Raw genomic sequence first — 20,384 nt, 5'->3', positions numbered from 1 at the left:
AATAAAGTTAATTCAATGGCGGAATGTAACTAAGTACATTTACTCAAGTATTGTACAGATATTGAGGTACTTGTTCTTTATTAATGTAACACAATATTTGGTTTGGATTTGAATGGCTCCATAAACAATAGCTGACCCTGGAATGGAAACAGCCTGGGATTTAACTAAAAGATCATATATTAAACATCTTGTGAGCATTCAATCCTTGAGATTATGAAAATACACTTTGGCAGACAACATGATCCATTGCAAACAGACAATAACAGACACATCAACACATTTGTATATTAAGACTGGCAGACATACAGTATATCTACAGATATCAGTCTTCCAACAAGTAGAACTGCTTGTTGCTGAAGTCTCTTATTCCACCGTCTAGAGTTATTAGAGAGTCCAACTTCAACACTTTTGCAATTAATTCTGTTCAGTGGGCACATAGAACCTAAGGGCTGATTTCCTTAGAACCATTTTAACAAGGGTTGTCCTAAAGAATTTGTAATTCCTGGGATCCAGTCCCCAATTTAGTTAATTTATGCATAGCACGGTAAGGTTTGTGTGTCAGAGAGCCGCGTAGATAAACAGAAGGTGGTGTTTATTGTGCTCACAGACAACATGCCTTCTTGCATAAATAAATTGGCAGTCTTGTGGCTTAAGCTGTGAGGAAAACTAAAACAAATCTTAATGCTGCAATGATAATATTAAGTTTCAATGAAGGCAGAGCTGTTGAATTTGACTGCTCTGTTTCCTGATGCAATGATGATTCACATTTCTAGTCCCAACCCCACTTTGTGCACCGCGTTTAACCTCATTCAAAAGCCCGTTTTCTGCGCTAGCGCTAGAAGATATCTCTCTCCCGTATTGAAATAATGAGGCCAGATCCTTGCCCGTCTTCCTCATCCAACTCAAGCACTCAGTCATGTGTTAACACATACTTCCTCCGACCCTCCCTTCCCTTAAAGAATAACCCCGGCTCGTTGCATTTTCCACCATCCACCACTGGAGCTCAGTTCACCTCTCTTAATGTGTGAAGCTCGCCTCCAATATCATTCAACCCTATTAGAGGTTCGGACCATGCGAGAGGACTGCGCACAGTGCACAGTTACTTTGCTCCCTGATTAGATACATGCTTAGGAAAGGGGAAAATCAGCAGCAGACGACTGGCTGTCAGATCTCAGGGCATTCACTGACTCATTGCTCCTATGGCCTCGACTAGAATAGCCCTCCAGAGATAGATGTCTTACTCTGCCTAAATATGGATCTGTGTGAAGGCTTTCTGCTTGAACCACCACAGCCTACTAACTGTCTGTATTTTTGGGACGACTGGACGAAAATGTACACTGTTGGCCTGACTGCTCGTGCCTTCCGTTAACTGGGCTGTTTGTGCGTATCACTGAAAGAGATGTTATAATGCTGTTCATTGAGTATTGCATATAATATATATTATATATTACATTATATATATTTAGCAGTAAATTGTAATCGTACAATTAAACACTGTAAGTAGAGCTGTGCATGCTAATTCAGCAATGGTTTGGAATCACTGCAAGATTCACATAGTTTAGATTAGGCGATTGACAGAAAATGAATCAGCATTCATTTAATAAGCAATTAATTAAGTAATTCTTCAAGCAAAAATGCCAAACCTTCTAAATTCAGAAAATATGCTTATATTTTTGGTTATATGACAGTAAATTGAATAAGTTTAGGTTTTGGAGTGTTGTTCAGACAAAACAAGCCCTTTAGAAATGTCACTTTGGGCTTTAGGGAAACCTGACGTAGTTTTGCCACAAATTATACTGATAATAATAATTCTATTAAAAATGTAATGTGATAACAATGCAATAATATATACAAAGCTGTCGAACAAGGGGAAAAGTCCTTAAAGGTTTGATTGCATCTGGTCTTTAATCAGCGTTTTGTAACAGCCGAATTAAAGAAGGCTGAGGACCTCAGGTTGTGATCCATCTCAGACAAAATAAAACAATATTGAGAAATCAATCAGTGTAAATTAGTTCTGAAACTGCCAGCCATTTATTAGGAACACAAAATCGTGCCAATGTGTTGATGTCTTTGGCTCTTCCCTAATTTGTATGTCTTGCTACTTTCCTGCCATAAAAGTCCTAAAGAGAACAAATATTGAATTTAATGAATTGGCTACTGTGACACTTAACACACGCTGATGGCTTGCACTTCACCATCATGTTGCTTTTCCTTTGCGGTGATAAATCTTAGAGGCTAAAATCAATAACGGCTAAAATCAGATAAATTCACATCTCACAAAAATATATTTTTCTTAACAGACTTTTATTTATTTTGCCTTGACCAGTTGACCAGTCTCAGTCATTAAATTGTTTCTCAGGCACCCATAATATATATCATGTCCAACTTTGTGTAATCATTGACTTTTATTTATTGTGGCATTAGGTTTCAAAACCCCTTGCAATACAGTTTTGAAGTGGGCTATATGAAGTAAAGATGAATGTTATTGTACCATTCAGAATTTCCAGGGCACTCCGGGAGTGAGTGGATACATTTATGTAATTTTGTATACAATTAACCTTGGTAACAAATCAAAGACAGATGTCTATGTAACACCATTGATTTATAAACTGAATCATCTTAGCCTGTCAATCTAATTTTGACCTAAACCAGGCACAGTTTTTACAATAACATTGTAAATGTTGCAACTCAAGCTGTGAAACACAATAAAAACTCTCAATGTTTGTGTGTACTGTAGGTCTACGGGCTTCTTCTTTTATTCTGCCAACGGCCTTTACTGGCTACATGTTTAAGCAGCTGCTTTCTACGTTAGCCACTGTATTGTCCTTTAAAACCTCTCACTCACTTTTGTCTTTCATTCAACACATCTCCTGTCCACACTTCTTCTCTGTGCCCTTCACCTCCCATTGCCCCACTCATAGCTGTCACCACTCAATAGAAAACACACACACATGCATGCATTTCTTTCCACAGATACTCTAAACACATCAAGGCGGTACACATCAATTACCACCAGTCTCTCACTCACACACACAAACAAACACACAAACACACACACACACACACACACAGACACAGACACACAGACGTACTTGTATGCTAACACACATGTTAAGCTCACACACCCACAGAGCCACACATAGACATTGCCTGCAGCTGTATATTTAATGACACACACAGTGCCATTAGGGAGATGAATGGAGAATCAGTGTACAAGGCCAGAGTGATTGTAAGAAGCTCACTCCAAGGTCTGCCGATTATTTTGGTCTCCGCAGGAAATCATTTACAATAGCCCTTACCCCCTCTTCTCCTCTTCCCAGTTCAGTCCATTTAAACAGTGTGTTGCTATGTGTGTGTGTGTGTGTGTGTCACCATGCATATGCAAGTCTTATGTCAGTCACCACAGTATTAATGGGGAAATTCTTTGCTTTGTTGTTTGTGCGGTTAACTTTAGCTTGCTGAGGAGGCCTTGCTTGTTTAGAGAATGGGCTGCTTGGAAATGAGTCATACCCAATGTGATGCAACACAGCGGAGCAGATTTGAATTATGGGGCATTAACAATGAGGTCATCACAGGGCTGGGGGCATAAATCTCCCAGTGCCATGGTATAACACAGCATTTCTTATCAATGGAGGAAACTGCAGCAGGATTTGAAAATGCAGTATTGTTTAAGAGACCAATTCAACGTCCCAAATAAATGCCTGGGTTAGTTGACTTCAGTGACTGAGACAATGGAAGGGGAATTCTGGTTTAAGTGCAATGACATTGTATTTCGAGTACCACTTCCTTCAACTAACAACTGTTGCATATAGCAATGCAGGTTATTTGAAGATTGTTCATCTGTTGCAATATTTCCTTTCCCCCAAGCTTTTCAAAAGCTTGCATGCCTCTTAAATCCCCCATACTGCACCCAATGATATTTTTTCCATATCTTTTTCTTCTTCAGCAGATTGTTCACAATCAGCATCTGCTGTAATACCATCATCCCCAGGCCCCTCTTAAATTTCCTGCTTACTGGGCTTTTACTTTAACTGCATTACATACATCTTCCACTCCCTGCTCATCTGCTTCCTTTCAGCATAAACCAGGCTGAAAGATCTAACTCAAAGTGCTTTGATGCAACTGGCTGTTTGATGGTAAATTAAAAAAATAAATAAAATAATATTGTCATTTATTGTGCCTGTTCAGTGGTACAGCTGTGATCTTGATTAATATCGAATGGCGTTTTCATTCCAAGTCTTTAAGAGGAAGAATATGTGCCAGGGAGTATTGATCTGGAGCTTGGTTGATGGTGCAGTGTGATAGGCTGAAAAAGAGGCGAGGATGACTAGATGGTTATGCTTGATGGAACAAAGATATCAACAAATGTAGTAGTGATCACTTGCTTGATAATGTATGTTTACATCATTTGTGCTGTTTTGTGTTTTTACCCAGTGTTATCGAGCTGACTAGCCTTGTAAAAATATAGTACCTAACTGTCCAAGGTAAAATCCGCTTTGACTGGCTGGTGAATAATTCTGTGTGAGCATGGTGCTCAAATCTGCTGGGTTACTTTTAGCACATTCACAACGGGGGTAACTTTTAAATAAACTGCGTGGTTCAGTTTCAGCAGAGGACGTTACAACTCATTTGAGATAAAAGCACCATGCCCCTTTGGCATGTATCAGCAACCGTCAATTTGTCCCCGACGTATCTTTCACATTTTGCACAAAAAAAACATTTTACCACCGCTGTGTTTTTGCAAGGGAGCCTGATAGTGTCACACCAAGATAGATGAGTACCACTCTGGCATATGGGCCTGCAATAACTTACATGGACCACGTGTCTGTTTTCTAACCATGTAAGAAATTGTATGCCTGCTCTCCTGCAGTGTGCTTACGTATGTTTTGAACCCCCTTGATTGTCTCTCGCTTAGACGATATGATAGATGAGACAGTATCCATCACATGCTTCAAGATAAGAGGGAATTGGACGAGGACATTTATTGTTGAGTAAGGGTGTGCTGAAGCAAGCCTTAAATGATAAATGATATTTGGTATTTTAAAAACCAATCTTTGTGTAAAACTTGTGTGAAGTAATTACTATAAGCTAGTTTTATGGGTACGATATATAGGTGTGTGTGTGCGTGTGTGTGTGTGCGTGTGTGTGGTTGTGTGTTTGTGTACATACTGTTTATTGAAACATCTCATTGTCCAGGGCTGATTACAGTTCACAATCACTGGACAAATCAACCAGTTTTTTGTTTCATTATGTACACTTCCTTTCCTAACCCCCTCCTTCCATCTCGCTCCCTCTTCCTCCCTCTCTCTCTCAAAGATTTATGTAGGGCACACAGACAAGAGTCTTTAATTTTACGCCTGGGTAGACCATCTACACTATTGCTCCATATTCTTCATGCTTATATCGAATCCGTCGAAGCCCAGGGGGAGAATTCTTTACATGAAAATGTAGAGGACCCCACCCTGTAAAGGGCCATGAATCTGAAATCATAAAAACCAAGAGGCATCAACACATTTCTGGTGTCTTATGGCACAATCTGTTGTTTTGAAGCATAATTACAAAGAGTTATACATAAAAACATCATACAAGCATACTGTGGAGTTGTACTAATTACATACAGCCGGCTCATGAGTAATGGGGGTGACATGGGACATCAATACAACCACCGCCTCTCATAATAGAAAAAACATTGTTTTACTGTGAGAAAATGGTCAGCATCTTTCATGGGAAATATATTTACTTTTTTCCCCAGGAAGACAGTGAGCAAAAAAAAAAACTCTTTCTCCTCCTCATCACGTCCATCCATTGTTCAGGCTAAGCCACTTTCCGTCCAGAACCCTGTCGCTCAGCGCCACTCAATAGCTCTTTTGACAAGCATTCACCATTTTCCAATCTAAATCTCTTGTCCTCTTCTTTGCTCCAGTGCTGGATGCTCTCAGAGGAGCCCTCTCGCCTTCATTTGATCCAAATCTTGCTTCTCTTCTGAACTCTCATGGTGTTAAAAGTATGAATGAATGCTGTACATTATGTAGAAAGTATGCAGGTGGCCCTTGCAGATGCAGCTAAATCCTTGAAAATTCAGCTGTTTTGATATCAATATAGCCATTACTCTAATGTGCCATGGTTAGCAACTTTGTTGCCGCAGCCAAAAATGTAACATTTAAATTAATTACAGAGTTGTGCCCTACAGTAATAGTCTGTTTGTCTACATTAGTTTCACCTCTTTGAATTCTATCATCAGAAGACAAGGGCCTTGATATGGGATGATTGTACAAAAACCTGGATTACATTTATTGCAACTGTTTTCAAAATTCATTCTGGAAACAATATCTGTGCATTGAAACTACGGTAGAGTTAGGGATTGGTAACCAAAATATCTGTTTACTATTAGGAATGGTTGTGTTAATACACACCAATCTTCATCCTAACCTTAATATCCTTACTTTCCACCTCACTGCAGGGCAGACTACTGTAACACTGGTGATAAGATTGCAAAGTATTGAATTATCCAATATAAATTTAATTTCTAGTGATACTGGGCTGGTGTGTCTATAGGCAAAATTAAAAACTTTTTTTTGTCTAGTTGCAGCTTTCCAGACTGTTCCTGGAAAGCTGTTGACCTGCGCCTTCTGACAGCAGAAAAGAGAACAAATTAGGATTTAATAAAGAATTCCTCTTGAGTGATGAAATAACGCTTGATACACCGCTGATGTATGCATGGACTTTTGCAATTGTGCATCGATTAATCTTCTCTTCCTCTTTTCCACTAAATGAGACTAATGAAAAAGATCATACAAACTTGTTCCTTCACCACCTTGCCTGCGCATCCAAACCTTTTCTTTTCCACCTTTCTTCCTCTATTCCTCATTCATTGATCCTTCCATTGTTAAACCAGTGCTGTGTGAATAATGTATACCGTGTTCTGAGAAAAAGCGAGAAAGAAATGAATGAAGGTGCTGTAAGGTGAAGGAGCTTAGGGCCTAACTTATTTCTCGCCAATACTCCATTGCTCTGGCAATTCTCCTGTAATGCTAGCATGGACATATAACATGGTGGGTTAACATTCATTCATATGCATTCACATGAATACATGCAAACACATGCATGTACACAAACGCAGTACAGTTAATCTATCTTTTGTTGATTTGCCCACCCAACCATATAGATATTGCTCATGGCCTCCTGTACTGTCTAATAGACCCAATTACTGCACAACACTCTTTGTGTGTGTGTATGTGCATACGTGCGTACGTGTGTATTACAATATGTTTATGCACTTATTTTGTGTGCCTGTGAAAATATTGCAAGGCACGCAGAAAAAGACTCTGGAAGAGAAAATTCAAGGCCAAACATATATATATATATATATATATATATATATATATATATATATATATATATATATATATATATATATATATATATATATATATATATATATATATATATATATATATATATATATATATATATATATATGTGTGCCCCCCCACCCCCAGTAAACAGCAAAACACACAAAGCCATGTCCAATGTCAGTCACAATACACACATACTCACATTGAGATTGACCCTGGTGAGATGAGGTTGCAAAATGTACCCTCAAGAGAAGTAGGTTGGGGAGGACGGTGCGGGGGAAGAGAGAGCTGGAGAGAGGGAAAACAGAGTGAAAAAGGTCTAAGGGGAATGATGTGAAAAAATATACAGTGATGAAAAATAGGGAAATATGCAGAGGAAAATAGGTAAAGAAAATAAGGTACAAATAGAAAAATATATAAGAGGCATTTTAACTGTAAATTAGTGCCACTCTGCACTCTACGAACAGAGCTAACAATTTCCCTTTCTGAAAAGTGTCTCTGGCATTTGGCAGTGAAATGTCACCCATATAAACCAGTTATCATGGCATGCGAGAGCTTTTTAGCTGTAAACTGCCAGAGAGGACCGATAGGCCATTATAGACTTTGATACTCTGACACTTAAGAGGTCATTACGAGGCAGAGCGTGCATGTGTATGCGCAGCACACAGACACACAAACACTAAACAAGCAATCATGAGTGGAAGTGGCTGGTGAACTGCCTGGTTCGTGGGATGAGTGGTGGGTTATGGCTATTCACACAATGTTGAGGGGGGTCGTTATTTACATTGCACCCCACATTCACTACATATTATGGATATCTGTCTTTATTGTGAAACATGACAGGGACTTCAGTTCCCTGAGCTTGAATAACCCCCACCCATCTCTCCCTCTGTTTTTCTGTCTCTCTCTTTCTTTACCTTTCTGTCTCTTCCTTTTGGCTCTGTCTCTTCTTTCTCTCTGCCTCTACAGGACTAGGACGTCCAGCTGCCATTGAGATGTGATTCTCTCAGGTTTCATTTCCCCTTGACAAAGCAAAGTACACTATAACAGGTGAGAATATGTGTATCCGTATATATGCATGCAAGTCTGAAAACACAGCATTTCACCCAGTGATAACAGGGTGATGACATATTTAACAAGGGGTGTTGACTCAGAATGCATTCTTATTTACAACAGGCTTTTGTAGACCTAGGGGATAGTTACGTAAATGTATCCACACACCTGGTGTGCTGTTTTTTCCTACTCTACAATATGCATTATGCTTTTTTAGAACACAAATTCAACCCAGCGTTCTCCCCAGAGATCTCAGGGTTCCATCTGTGCCAGGGAGTGCTCTAATTGGCCCGACAAATGTTTCCTCTCAAACTGCTAATCCAATCAGATGTGACCCACCAAGCTTAAAAAAAGTATACAAAACAGCGTGCAATATGCATCAAATGCAACAACCAAATAGGCTGAAGTTGAATAGAATAAGTAGTGTAAAGCTGCGTACCGTTAGCCCCAGAGAGTATAAAAACGGAGCACAAAATTGAAAGAAACATCAAATGAATTGCAATCAGCCTGCTGTTCTTTGAACACATCGACAGGAGCTAAACCACAAAGCCAGACCTTCATCTGCCCATGAAGCCACTCGCTACAACTTATTTACAGTGTATTTACAAGCTGAGGTGGGCCTGTAAAATGTCGATTTTACGAGCTCCTTTTTAATTAGAAATACTGTCTCCTAGAGTTAGGCTGATGAATTGCACATTCAATTTATTGACAGTAGAGGAGGGTGTAGTTCTTGGGTATTGACAGCTGGTCAGAGTATTCCGGTTGACATCAGTTTTTCAATGAGAGGAGAAATATGTGGCATTTTTGCTGTATGGGCCATGTTTTAATGTGGGATCCTCTTCTTAATTCAATGAACTGGCTGAGAGTAATGTGAATGAAGGCGCTCTCTTTTGCTCTCCTTCAATTTGGTTTAGCAGTTCACTATGTAGTTAGTTAAGCTTTATTTATTTCTTGGCAAGTTCAATTCACTAAAGTTTCCCACCACTTTAATAAAATATTCAAATAAATACACAAAGACATTTATGGGACAATTTCAAAATGTCACTGTTATCAGATAGGCATAGTACTTTTTTTTAGGTTTTACAACAGAGGTTGTGTCATTATGGTTACTTCACGTTTTTTTTGTTTTTTGTTCATCCTTATTTTGTCTATGTTTTCTTAGTTTTAATGTACTTAATATAACCTTGTGAATGTGGTGAGTTTGTGTGTCCATTTGAAATGCACTTCTCTTCCAGTGTGTGTCACACTGCATGCCTTCCTTCCTTCACTCTCATATGACTCTGAATGTTTGCTTTGAAATCTAATTCTGTGATATCAGGGCTGCATTTTGTCTTTATTTCACTGTAGCAATGGGTGAAGAGAAAGAACAACAGGAAAAAGGATATATCATTCTTCATATGGGGGATGTGTGGAACAGGTGTTTCCCGCTCCCCATGCAGAAACACACAACCTTCATTTACCACATTACTAATGAGAGCGCGGATTGAAATACAATTTGTATCAGTTACATTAGTTAGATAACGATTAAATGTAAAGCAAGTCACTCGGCAGTAGAGGACAGATACTGTATACTGCACATAAATGCTCATCTGGACATTCATGCATACGTGCATTGATACAAAACATAAAACATACTGTAACTGAAAACAAAACAAAATTGTACTTGTTAAACTGACATTGAGTAAAAGTGGTGATGAGTTGTTATACAAAATGGCTGTAGCAACGCTCACACAAATTACACCTGAGCACGCACGCACGCACGCACGCACGCACGCACGCACGCACGCACGCACGCACACACGCACACACGCACACACACACACACACACACACACACACACACACACACACACACACACTCCTGTTGCCACCCCCGATGAATACAGGCTTATTGTCTTATAATGTGACCTTTGCCTTGAGTGGAGAGGCCTTTGTCATAAGACAATAGAGTCCATATTGTAAACCATGCCAGTCAATGCCGTCCACACAGCTGCTAGAGAATGGGTGCAGATTGTTCAGGGTCCAAGTTGAAGGCTTTGAAGCAGGCACTTGTGTGTGTATATGTTTGTTTGTCTGTGCCTAGGTTTTTTGGTCTGTAATGTTTGTGTCTGTAAGAAGCCTGTTTTCCAGAATCAGCAGATGCGCCCGTGCAATTAGACTTAGCTTTCTTCCCTTGTGTGCACCCACACACACATGCACCAAGCGTACACACACAAACACAACCTGGTCGGGTTCTCTGAAACACTGGACTTGGGAGATACTGTAATGGAGGATGATATTGAGAAATGACAATCGAGTTGCCAGGGTAAATTAAATATTTATTTAAGTGTTTGTTTTGCACTAATGAAGCCAACCTTCAATGATATAAGTGGGGTGGACATTAGAGGTTAGGTGCACCTAAATAAACTGGCAAATGAGTGTTTTCTATTTCTATAGTAAAGGTTAATGATTCCAAATAAGCAATTAAAACTTGAGTAAAGGTTTATGTATTACACATGCAAAGTTGCCATGCAATGTGTAACAGTGGGTTTCAAACTGTTGCTCCACCTCTCTATCCTCTCTATCTTCAAGGGGTACACACCCCTGCTCATAAACAATGGTAGAATACGACCTGACTATCTCAGTACACCATCTCCACATTTAGCCTTACCAGCCACGTATTGACCTGCAGTAATAGATATAGGCTCAGAGGAAATGAGCTTGTGACTGAAAGGTTATAGTTTAAAATCTGAGTAGTATAGTAGCTGTGAAAATCCTGGCAGCTTAAATCCCTCAACAACTACTATCAGGGCTGCAACCTCTGGGCGCTTAACCTTTAGCTGTTCCAGTGGAGCAGCTCGCTGTCCAATAGTGCGAGACTGTGTGACTGTGCCGCGCAGCTCCCAGGTGTGACTGTGTGTGAATATGGTCCGACCTTCCTTCCTCTCAGCTACTCCCCCTCAGCCATTCATGCAAACATTATTATGTTCTTTCTTAGTCAATGAGCCACGCTAAATGGGGCTAAATGACTTCATAACTTACAAAAGTGTGCCATTTTGGATTATTATTCAAGCTTTGGGTGTTAACGACTTCATTCCTAATTTGATGCACCGCATCGTTGACGGGATAAATTCCGTTGATCTTAGATCTGCTGTTTATTTTCAATACATGCAATTTTACCATGCTACTACCATGATTCATCTGCTGCCTGGTGGCCGAGTATCCTGTTTACTCTGATAAAGATACCAGTCAGTCCCTTATGCGCTGTTATGTTTTTCCCTTCTTGGATTGAGACAGGGCACCACGGGAGCAAACTAACACACACACACACACACACACACACACACACACACACACACACACACACACACACACACACACACACACACACACACACACACACACAGGGGATCAGGGAATAACCCACAGGATTGCTCTTTGTCAACAACTTGGAAGAAAGCAGCTATTTAGGGCCACTGTATTCCTAGAAGGATAAGCCATCTTATTTGTGTGAGGAGCCTGTGTGAAACAAAACAAGATACAACAGTTACAACCACTCTCTCTTCCCACTGTGTCTTCTCATATTTGTGTTGTTCTGCTTATGAACCAGTGCTAATTGTGTAAAGTAGAAAACGGTATATTGTGAATGTAGATTTCGAACAGGCTTGGCGTGATGATGAGCAGATGCACTCACAGATGTTTTCCCTCCATGTGTCTGTTTACCAGTTCAATTATCCCTATTGCATACTGTAGAGATTTGTTATTCTATTCAAGCGCTTCAGCATACATTCCAGGAAAAACACTGGTTAGTGAAGTATTAAAAGCCTGTGTTAACTCCATTGTTGCTGGCACAGAGTACTGATTGTTTGATGCATTTAGGAAAATGAAAAGGTTAAGAGAAACTATAAATGTTAAAACTCAGATATACTATTTCACTCTGTTGCATTATACAACATGTAGTTTAAGAACAGTTTGATCAAATTATAATTTAATTGTGCTGGCATATACTGTGAAGGCATATGTGTTGCTATGGCAACTTTTATGGAAGGCTGTTGGGCTCAGAATTTCACTTTTTAACTAACAAACATATCCTAGCCATTATCAAAGAGGATTAAATCCTGTCTCCTCCTTTCAGTTATTGTAAGGAACGATTCAGACCCTGCCGGCATCCATATGTGACCCTTACATTCAACTCATGTTTTCGGAACTATCCAGAATAATGATTTTGAAAGAGAATCAATGTTCAAGACTTCTAGCTACAACCTCAATACAAGATCTCTGCAACATAAGAGGAATTTCTGATCAAATATTTCTCACTATCACAATTATGCATTGATGGAACAAGGGTGCACATAGTCTTACACACCCTAGTTTTCTTTTCTTTGGACTTTGTAACTTTAAAAAATGAACTACCCCTCACAATTCTATACTTTTTAATATGAATACAAATACACTGTAATATAAATCATTCTGTATTTGAGGTGCATGATTCAGAAAATGTCCCAATTCGATTCGATATAGCTTTTTAGGCTTAAGATTGATTCCAAAACGATTCTCAATTAAGACAACAACTCACAGTAAGTATATGTAGAGTCGTTTCCTATGTGACAGAATACAAGCCGTTACAAAACGAAAAAAAGTAACCAATAAAACAAATTTAAAAAATAAATCGATTTATTAAATTCCATATATCTATTTAGAATTGTTAGAGCTTTAATCAATTCATGAATGTGAATCGATTTTTTGTGCACATCCCTATTCAATGTCATTTTCAAATACAAAACTTGTTTGAAGCACATCAAATTGTGCAAAATGCCACAGCAATGTAAGATAGAAATATGAACAATAGAACAGTTATGTAAGTTAAGTAAGCCTTTTAGGTATTATTGCAATAACATAATATAAAGCAACAACATGTACTGTATATGGAGTGTGGTATATTATATGTACATCACAGCATATAAAGCAGATACAGCAAATACTTTCAAAAATCTATTACAGAATAGAGATACACAAAAACATTTGTGGTTCACCGACTGCTCCTTTGAATTACTGTATTTTTTTCAAAACATATGGCTGCTCTGGTTTTTTGATTGGAATCCATCATCACACCAGAGATGTGAAAACTGCAATAAGATCCAGACCGCTACAGTGCGTGAATTGAATATGAAATGATTAGATTATTGATTTTGGTTATTTGGGTCTCCCGCCCGGCCGAGATGATATTGTAGCAGCGCAATCACCATGGCTGACATTTAGCACTGTGTTTACCTTTGCTGTCTCCATTGATTGCTTCAAAATCACCACCCATACATCCTGTCGCAGCTCATTGTATCATCGTTTTATGCTATTTCAGGAAAGTGATGGATACAGCTTATCAAAAATGCAACATTTGCGGTCTGTGCCGGCGCAGAAAATAACCACATTGCCACGCAATCACGGTACAGGCTTGGTTTTCAAACACCACTGAATATCATTATCCAGATAGTGGATGCATACGGGGGGTGAATGCCTCGAAAATTGGTCTTTAGCATGTGTTTGATAACACAGGAATACTATTTATAGCTTTCTCCATTAGACTGATAGGGTTTGACAATTCTTTTTCACCATCAACACACTGAAAAATAAAGCTCATCCTCAACCCAGCAGGGAACAGGGAGCTTGTTTTTTGTTAAATATTATAATGTTACAAGTACATTCCTCGCACTGAATCACTACTGCTGCACCTCTTCAATCCCAGTAAGCTTTGAGGAAAATCTCTTTTTCAGTTTAGATTTGCAATTTTGTTTCTGAAAAAGAAGTGAAAATGTATTATCTAACAAAAGTGTTTGCTGACAAGTACTCCCATATCACTGTGGACATCTGTAGTGAGATGAGACATTTTACAAACATCATCGCTCGGCTGCCAAGGTAACTTAAAGAGATTGTAGAGTTGATGTTACTCCACAATATTTTTCTTTCATTTTATTTATTTTTTGTTCACCATTGCATTTTCTTATGTAAGAGTCAAGGTTACAGTGTGGAAATATATGTATTCTCCTCTTAGGTATATCTCTCTGTATTTCAAATGCCATTTTTCAGTAGTTGGACAATCCAGTGTTAAGTGCCTCCTTTTATATTTATAAACCAGTGTTGGTGCCTATGCATTATTAAATTAAGAACAGGGCCCAGTAAGCGCCCCGGAAAGGCCTTTTTGAATAAATATTTCAGGACTCAGGATATACACAGTTCATATCTGCTCGGTAATGCAAGAGGCAAAGGTTTGGGTCTTATGCAGAAATCACTTCTTTTCTTTTTTTAAATAATCAGTGACATTCAGACTATTATTCAAACTTTAATTTGCTGATTTGGAGATATGCTCATGTACTGTAAATAGTTAACTATTGTCATCTTACAGAGCTCTGTAAGGGCCTTGGTGATATTTTTTAGGGGATTGCTATTGTGTTATCTTGTGTTTTGCATTTTCTCGCTAAGTGTTTAGTATTCCCACGTAATACGTTATGCGTTCTGTCACAACATTTTGCATTTCCTCGCAGTATGTTTATGTGACCTCGCAAAACATTTCTTCTCCCATTCCTGAGTCAATTTCCACTCAGCTGCCTACTGCAACCCCACAATATGGATCAACTCGTTGAATTTTACTTTGAGCTGGAAATGCTAATTTAGCCAACTGCTCAATTGGCACAGTCATATCTGTCCTATAATCAATAACTTTTTTTTTAAATGAATGAAAAGAGTGCACTTGGCATGTGGCGATGAACCAATAGCCTACCGATCATACTGTCAGAGAAACTGCAGCTCCCCTCGGAGGTTTATAGAGGCTGTGGTCATGTTTTGGAGGATGTTCCTTGCAACCATGCAGTTGCGCAGCACTCAGACACTGCAACTCATCACTAATGAAAAGGATATTCCCTGCTGAGTTCAATGATACCTCACACAATAGTGTACAAGAAACAGGCCAACAGTTATTAAATGGGGCGTAGCTTAAACATATGGGGCAGGGCAAATCATCACCAATGAAAAGGGAACTCTATGCTGAGTTAAATAATGCCTCAGACAAGACTCTAGATCAAACAGGTCATTAGTTATTAAAAGGGGCGTGGTTAACGCAAACAGGGCCGGTCAGACCATCACCAATGAAAAAGGAACTCTCTGCTCAGTTCAGTGATACCTCACACAAGACTCTACCTTAAACGGTTCAAAAGCCATAAAAGGGGGCGTGGCCTGCGTACATGGGCGTGGTTAAAGTATAGGTGCCGGCTCAGTATCACCATACTAGTAGTAGACCATTCTTTCTAAGTTTCATGTAAATCGGATGATGCTTGTCATACAAGGCTGATTTTGTGTTAACACTGGGGGGGGGGCGCTATGACCAAAAGTAGATACAGACCTAGATAGTCCAATGAGCTTGTTTTGAATGTCTTGACATGTTACATATGTGTACCAAGTTTCGTTGGTCTATGTTAAACTGCAGGGGCTACTTTTTTTTAAATTTGACATGGGGCGCTAGGAAGCCATTTTTGTGCGCCCATTCCCGAAACCCTTAAAATACATAAAGTTTCACCAGACTGGACGCGACCGCCAATTTTAGTGAGTTTTTGAATATGTTCATAATGTTAATAATATTCAAATAATTTGCCAGACAAAGAAATAATGATTGGGCTCTAAATATCTTAATACTATAATAATATATTATTATAATATTATAATACTATAATATTATAAGACACCATTTGATCTAATTTGAAATCAAATACAATGATATTAGTGTAATGTGTTACAGTAAATGCCATGCTACCAAATTGTAGACTTAGACACTTTTACCAACCTGGACATATAGCTAAATTAGACAGTAGACTGTTATTATAAGATTGTAATGCCATATTAGGCATTGCCTTTAGTAAAAAAAAACAGAGCTCAGAAGACTATACCTTTATTTGGCCTTTATTTTAAGCAACACTATGTAACTTTTCCCTCTTTGGTCCCTCTACAGGTTGTCTCGTTTGAATTACAGCCGCGCGAGCTGTAGTTTTTTTTTATGTTTCACTTTCTTCTGTGTGATTTGTGGCTGATTAGAAGAAAACTGCCGTGAACTAAGTCCAATCATATCAGGTCACATCTGGTCGCTACTTCACACGTCCCTTACAGCCCAGAGGAAGATAGACTAGTAGCGGTACAAAATTAACATATAAGCGACTGGAAGGGTTGTAGCCATAGTTGATTGTAACCACAGTGCAGGCTGTATTTTCACGCTTTTGTCCCTGAACTGACGTTCTCTCTTTGTAACACTAATAGGGAGCTGCAGATTCTATGATAATTTTAGTGTTGGTTCATCGCCACATCATGCAAACCTCTGACATTTAAGAAATTTGCTATTGATTATGCCTAACATGAGATACAAATGTGCCCATTGAGCAGTGTATCAGCATAATTCCCTGTTCAAAGTAAAATGCAACAAGCTGATTCATTGCACTGGGCAGCTGAGTGGAACAAGAGAAATGGCTCACTAGGAATGAAAGAAGGAAAAGTCTTGTGAGGTAATGCAAAGTACTGCGTGGGAAGGCAAAAATAGTCCCCTGAAAAAATCTTGCCATGGCCTTAGTAGAAATCTTAATATCTAGGTCCTGACAAACTTCATACGTTTTTAATGTGAGGTGGTTTTGAACTGGAAAATAATGAGTTTAGAGGACCTGAAGAGAGCAAATATCTTCTTTAACAGAGCACCAGAAGGAAATGGATTGACAGGGCGGATGACAGAAGGGGCAGAAGAGGCAACATGGGAGAAGAAAAAAACAAGCTAGCAAGAGGGACGTTAAAGGCAGATACAGTAACTAAACAAGACTAGATGAGGGATAACAACATGGGGACAACAATAAGTGGAGGAAGAGAACGGAACTGAAAAAAAGTATTGATAAATTGAAGAAGCTAACAAAACAAGTGTAGGCATGTAAACATTTGAGTGTAAAGCCTGGCCCTTTTATGAGGGCAAAATCTAGGCCATGACTGTCGTGTCCTGCCTGTTTGTCTGCCTTCTCTTGGATGCAGCATCACTCACTGCTGAGCTGGCTGTTCTGTTTACTGTACAGGACAACTTTCTCCCTCTCACGCAAAACACAATCAAGCACACACAAACTTTGCCTCTCTCCGCTGCTGGCTTTAAGGCAAGGCTTTGACGGATCCATTGTGACAGTACTAGGTTCAGAGCACAGTGACAGAGGAAGAGAGGGAGATGGTGAAGGGAGAGAGAAAGGGTGGCTCGAGGAAGAAGACCGATGAATCAAAGGGAGGAAAACAACAGCAGTGGCAGTGGAATCAACATCACTGGATCTCCAGCTGACATAATTGATTGTATCAGAGGCAGTTTTGTAAAACATTAACTTCCCCCTTATGGGTTAGTCGGCTGCACTGTCAGGCAGAATTGAAAGGCTGCACATGCCTGCGTAGGCATATGTGGGACTGGGTGCTTGTGCATGTGGTGGTCTACAGTTGTTTGTTTTGCATGTTCATTTCTTTGTTTTTGCTTCTTTTTTCTTGCTTTGTCATTAGCCGATGATTCTTGCATGAGTCAACCTCAACCTCAACATGACAAATGAGAATTGGTAATTTGTTACAGTGACATTTGCTTTAAAGAATATTGCAATATGATAGTGCCTTACAAAGGCAGACAGCAGTACATACAGTAACAGTAAAGTGGAAAAGAAAAGTTTCTGAAGTGTAAACACTAAAAAGTAGTTTAAATTAGATATTGCTCTCTATGTTTGGACAATGTATAGGGCATCAAAGCTAGGCTAGTTAGCATTTAGCAGGATTAGTTATGTTGCAATTAGAGTACATATTTACCCCGTTACATTCAATCCATACATTTTTATAGCACCATCTGATATCTGTAGGTTTTTTTGTTTTATGAATCTTTGTCCAAGTTTTTGAGGGTACCGAGAGTACAGGGAGGAAAAGGATGAATGCCTCAGGTTATCAACTTGCTTTAAGATTCTCTTCGACTCACTCTGATCACTTTTGGCACTCCCTCTCTCTCCCTGTCTCCATCCCTCTAAAACTCCTTCTTTATCCCATATTTCCATCTCTATCATCCTCAGTCTTTTCCCTTCCTGACCTCGTATGTATCTCCTCCTTTATCTTCCTCCCCCTCTCATATCTTCTTCATCTCCTCCCCTCCCCTCTCCTCGTTCCATTCTCCCTTGCACAACTCCGCCTGTCTTGTCTCATGAGGGAGGGAGGGTGCGTAGAGTTGATGAGACTGGAGCATTAGAAAGTTCAGTGCAGAACAGAGCGTGGTGTCTAGCCGCTAGGCGGTGAGGAATCAAAACAGCAGAGCCTTACAGACAAGGTTGTCGGTGGTGGATTTTCAGGGTGGTTTCAGTGCATCGGATTTCTAAGAGCGTCCTCAGAGCAGCCAGAGGCAGCCATGTAGAAACAGCAGTCCGGTCAAAGCCAAAGCCTCCCCAGACGCAATTTTCTGATGGGCATAGGATGTCTAACATAGAGGAAGAGGAAACACAGCCAAGGTATGAAATGATTTTAAAGGGATAGAGTTCTTTAAAATAAAAATGTTTTCCATGCTAAATGAAAAGGAAAACAAATACAGCCTTGCTCTGCTCCATCACAGTCCAGTCCATTATCCCCGACATGTTAAAACAGAATAAATGCTTTGATTAAATGATTTTAAAAAGCTTCATTAAGGCACAATAAGAAATTTAAAACCAACAAATAGGGGATTACAAAAATCTGTCATTATACTACATATGACTAGACGGTGGTAAACTGCTTTCACTCTCTCCATTCATTTTTTACTGAGGACTTTAAATTGAGACCACAATGACCAAAACATGTAACACTGATGTAGGGGTGACCTATACCTTTAAGGCTACACTGCAGTTCTTTGCTGTTAAGCCACACAAAGGATTTACAACCAGCTCTGTATGAAATAAATTGCCAGCCAGGCCACTTGTCTTCAGGGCACGGTGACAATTGTGCAAATTCTTACAGTAAGTGAACCAGTCCCTCATGCAGACACGCATGCACTCACATACACACGCCACACCTGAACCTCTGGTCACACTGAGGGGCCACTTGCTGCTAATTAGTATCGCTGTCATCAGCACAGGGCAATTATGAGGCCGGTTCTCTTTTCAAATCTTTTTTCAGTGTGTGTATACCTGTTGTATGTGTGTGTCTGCATTGTGCATATGCGCTACAAGTGTATGCACATGTGCTTGTTTGCAATTGCATGCGTGTGCTTGTGTCTTATGTCACTCAGCATAGGCCACAAGCCACACATACTCCCACCAGTTCCTATCCTGATTAGTCATCGCTTCTGCTCCTTACTGCAAAATTAGCTACCTGAATTTGTGTGAGTGTCTGTGTGTGTCTGTGTCTGTGTGTGTGTGTGCATGGTCACTCTAATCAAAATTCTCCCAGCATGTCTACCTGGCTGATGATAATTTGCCACACTACCCATACTCACACTCTGTCAACCACACAGCCTCCTTCCAACCCTCTCCATCACTCACACACGCACACACGCACGCATCCACACAGACTGCATGGTGGTTAAACCTACCCTAGCAAGCCAACTGGAGGTAATTTACCGTAGCTTGGCGGACACATGCCATTTTACTGAACAAGTTGCATGGCCCCCTGAGCTTTGTTCCGCTCCGAGTTCTCTCCAACAGAGCAAAGAATGAACAACTGAAGAGACTAAAGAGGGGGAAGAATAGAACAGGTGAAGAAAAAACTTAATGAAGAAAAATGGCAAGGGAAAAAAAGACTACATAAGTGTCTGAGTTTCTTCCTGTGCAGTTACAGTTTACTGCAAAAAGAAATTGGTATGACCAAATATACGCATATGTACACACACACACACACACACAAATATATATACTATATATATGTATACATATGTACTGTATATACAGTGGGTACGGAAAGTATTCAGACCCCTTTAAATTTTTCACTCTTTGTTTCATTGCAGCCTTTTTC

At 39.6% G+C, this 20,384-nt stretch overlaps 1 protein-coding gene across 13 annotated transcripts in view; it reads left to right on the top strand.

Moving 5' to 3' along the window:
- The window catches only part of adgrl3.1 (adhesion G protein-coupled receptor L3.1), a 114,852-nt gene that overhangs the window by 2,362 nt on the left and 92,106 nt on the right, over positions 1-20,384 (top strand). For 12 of the 13 annotated variants that reach the window (XM_034891021.1, XM_034891031.1, XM_034890993.1 and 9 more), the window contains exon 2: positions 8,325-8,405. The exons of the other annotated variant lie outside the window; for it this stretch is intronic. The gene's annotated coding sequence lies outside the window, so the exon portion shown is untranslated. The remainder of the gene's footprint in view (positions 1-8,324; positions 8,406-20,384) is intronic. 13 annotated transcript variants of the gene reach the window in all.

The sequence above is a fragment of the Etheostoma cragini genome, chromosome 2, assembly GCF_013103735.1.
Source record: "Etheostoma cragini isolate CJK2018 chromosome 2, CSU_Ecrag_1.0, whole genome shotgun sequence".
Classification (NCBI taxonomy): Eukaryota; Metazoa; Chordata; class Actinopteri; order Perciformes; family Percidae; genus Etheostoma; species Etheostoma cragini.
Note: the sequence above shows the minus strand (reverse complement) of the source record. Positions and strands in the feature narration are given on the sequence as shown.